At 44.2% G+C, this 3538-nt stretch overlaps 1 pseudogene; it reads right to left on the bottom strand.

The window, feature by feature from the left end:
* Nucleotides 1-210: 210 nt before the first annotated feature.
* The window catches only part of LOC112822771 (large ribosomal subunit protein uL1 pseudogene), a 16140-nt pseudogene continuing 12812 nt past the window's right edge, over nucleotides 211-3538 (bottom strand).

Raw genomic sequence — 3538 nt, 5'->3', positions numbered from 1 at the left:
TGAGGGAATGTCCTCCTATGAATAAGGACGAATTGTTAAACTTTAGTAAAGTTTATAAAACACACCCACATAAGTGATGAATCAGTGAATTCTTCTCCAGAAACCAATATTGCACTGTATATTAACTAAAATTTAAAGAAAACAATAAAATAAAAAAATAAACTCACTCAATTCTACAGCAGTTTTATTAATTTCAAGGACCCTGTCAAGCAGTGGAGTAGTCATTCCTGCAATTTAACATATAGCTGAACATTCAAAACCCAAGCCAAAAAGGGACACCTACCTGGTCCAGTCAGTAGAACTGTGACTCCTTTTTTTTTTTTTTAATGGTTGCACTAGGATTTCTTAAACTGTGCCTTAGTACAGGTTCTGGGGCTTGCCCATGGTGCTTTTGATGATAAAGCCCAGACGTTCTGCCAATTCTTCTTGAGCAATGACACTAGGAAATTGACAGCTAAGGGGATGCTGTACACAAGCTCATCATCTGTCATCTTCAAGTGGCAAACAGCCACTGCAAGACACAGCACCTTTTTCATCTGGAATTTGATGATGGACTTCACTTCATCCACTTTGGCCACCATGTTCTCATTGTGGGTCAGCAAGGAAGGGAACTTGCCAGCCTTATTCAGGCCTGGGCCCAGGATTCATGGGATCTGCTTGATCAGAGATTCTGAAGCCAAAAATGCATCATACTTCTTGGCCAGGTTCTTAACTCATTTTTTATTCTTGTTGAGTTTCTTCAATGCCTCAATGTCCATATGGGGAATATCCACTGCCTTGGCCTCATCACAGAGCTGCTGGTCCCCCAAAACACATATGCAGAACTTGGGGCGGGGAGTGGACTTAAGCCTGATGGTGCCTGAGAAGAGTTTGTCCTTCTGAGGGTCATAGTTCTTCCGGCTGATCTGCAGCTCCACCATCTCCAAAAACTTCCAGTGCTTGTGTTGGTTCCTGTGCATGACTTCCCGCACCGCCTCGTATAGGGTGTCGTGGGAGACTGCTGCTCATGGTTCCCCAATCCATAGTAACCAGAAAAGAGCAGAACATGTGACTCTTGATCTTGAGGTTGTGAGCCCATGTTGAGCTTACTTAAAAAAAACAAGAGGGGGGGCGGAGCAAGATGGCGGAGGAGTAGGAGACCTGGATTTCATCTGGTCTCAGGAATTCAGCTGGATAGGGATCAAACCATTCTGAACATCTATGAACTCAATAGGAGATTGAAGAAGAGAGTAGCAACAACTCTCTGAACAGAGAAGCGACCACTTACTGGAAGGTAGGACGTGCGGAGAAGTGAATCCGAGGCGATATTCGGGAGAATAGACGGCGGGGGAGGCCGCCTCCGTCGGCCGCTTCTGGCAAGTGATAGAACCGCGGAGCACAAAATCAGAACTTTTAGAAGTCGGCTCCGCTGAGGGACGTCGCTCCAGTGGCAAAGCGGGGGGTGGAACCCTCGCGGGACAGTGTGGTCTCAGGACCCTCAGGGTCACAGAAAGACCGGGGGTGCCTGAGGGCAGCAGAGCTCCCAGGTATCAGAGCGGGGAAGCCGGCTGCAGAGACAGAGCTGAGGGGCGGGCTCTCAGCTCGGGGTTGCCATAAACTGTGATCCGCGGCCCAGTCGGGCCACTGCTCCTCCAGCAGTGACCCAACAAGCGGCAGATCCAGGAAGACTCCCCTTCCTCCCCCAGGAGGAGCGGCGCAGGAGTGTACCGCAGGGATCTGCTGGGTTTGGAGACTCCACACGGGGTCGGGAGCCAGAGATAGAAACACTTGGTCACAGGCCGGGTAAGCACGGAGTGCGGCCGGAGACTGGGGAGACGGGAGTGATTGACTGCTTTTCTCTGGGGGCGCACTGAGGAGCAGGGACCCAAGTTCTCGGCTCCTCCTGGGCAGAGATTGGGAGGCCACCATTTTCACTCTGGTCCTCCAAAGCTGTACCAGAGCTTGCAGGGAACAAAAGCTCCTGAGAGCAAACCCGAGCAGCTTGCTTAGCCCGGACCGACAAGGGTGGGGCAATTCCGCCTCCGGCAAAGACATCTGGGAACCACGGCAACAGGCCCCTCCCCCAGAAGATCAGCAAGAACAGCCAGCAAGCCAAGACCAAGTTTACCGATCAAGGAGAACGGGAGAATTCCAGCGCTAGGGGAATACTGCACATAGAATTCATGGCTTTTTTTTTAACCATGATTCATTAGTTTTTCAAAGTTAATTTTTTTAACTTTTTTTTTAATTTTTCTTTTTCCCTTTTTCAACCAACATCTTATCAATCCCTTTTTAAAAAAAGTTTTTATTTTTCATTTTTAGAGTCATATTTTATCCCTTCATAGTAGTTACCCTTATTTTTGGCATATATATATGTTGTTCTCTCTTTAAAATTTTGAGATACAGTTTCTTCTAACAGATGAAAATATACCCTAAATCACTAGTGTATGGCTTTGTGCTAGTCTCCTGCCTGATCACAATCTCTCCCTTTTTTTTAAAAATCTTCTTCTTTCTTTTTTCAAACAACTTCTTATCTTATCAATTCCTTTTATAAAATCTTTTATAATTTTCATCTTTACAGTCATCTTCCATCCCTTCATTGTATCAACACTTATTTTGTACATATATAAGTCTTTCTTCCTTTAAAATTTTAGGAGGCACTTTTTTCTAACAGACCAAAATACGCCCAAAATCTAGTGTGTGGCACTGATCTATGCACTAGCCTGATCATATTTGATCATATTCTGTTTTTTTTTGTATTGTTCTTTTTTTTTTTATCTTTTCCTTTTTTTCTCTTTCCTTCCCTTTCTTTTCCCCTGGTTTCAGGTCTTTTCTGATTTGTATAGCGTATATTTGCTGGGGACATTGTTAACCTGTTAGCATTTTGTTCTTTCATTCATCTATTCTCCTCTGGACAAAATGACAAGATGAAAAAAATCACCTCAGCAAAAAGAACAAGAGGTAGTACCGTCAACCAGGGACCTACTCAATACGGACATTAGTACGATGTCAGACCTAGAGTTCAGAATGGTGACTTTAAAGATACTAGCTGGGCTTGAAAAAAGCGTGGAAGTTATTAGAGAAACCCTTTCTGGAGAAATAAAAGAACTAAAATCTAACCAAGTCGAAATCAAAAAGGCTATTAATGAGGTGCAATCAAAAATGGGGGCACTAACTGCTAGGATAGATGAAGCAGAAGAGAGAATCAGCGATATAGAAGACCAAATGATGGAAAATAAAGAAGATGAGAAACAGAGAGAGAAACAACTACTGGATCACGAGGGCAGAATTTGAGAGATAAGTGATACGATAAGATGAAACAACATTAGAATAAGTGGGATCCCAGAAGAAGAAGAAAGAGTGAGGGGGGCAGAAGGTATATTGGAGCAAATTATAACAGAGAACTTCCCTAATGTGGGGAAGGAAATAGGCATCAAAATCCAGGAGGCACAGAGAACCCCTCTCAAAATCAATAAAAATAGGTCAACACCCCGACATCTCATAGTAAAACTTTATGAGTCTCAGAGACAAAGAGAAAATCCTGAAAGCAGCTCGGGAG

Source organism: Callorhinus ursinus, unplaced genomic scaffold (genome assembly GCF_003265705.2).
Source record: "Callorhinus ursinus isolate GAN/ISIS: 27379988/994484 unplaced genomic scaffold, GSC_fseal_2.0 scaffold8, whole genome shotgun sequence".
Taxonomy (NCBI): Eukaryota; Metazoa; Chordata; class Mammalia; order Carnivora; family Otariidae; genus Callorhinus; species Callorhinus ursinus.
The sequence above is the reverse complement of the archived record's forward strand: the minus strand, read 5'-3'. Positions and strand labels throughout refer to the sequence as shown.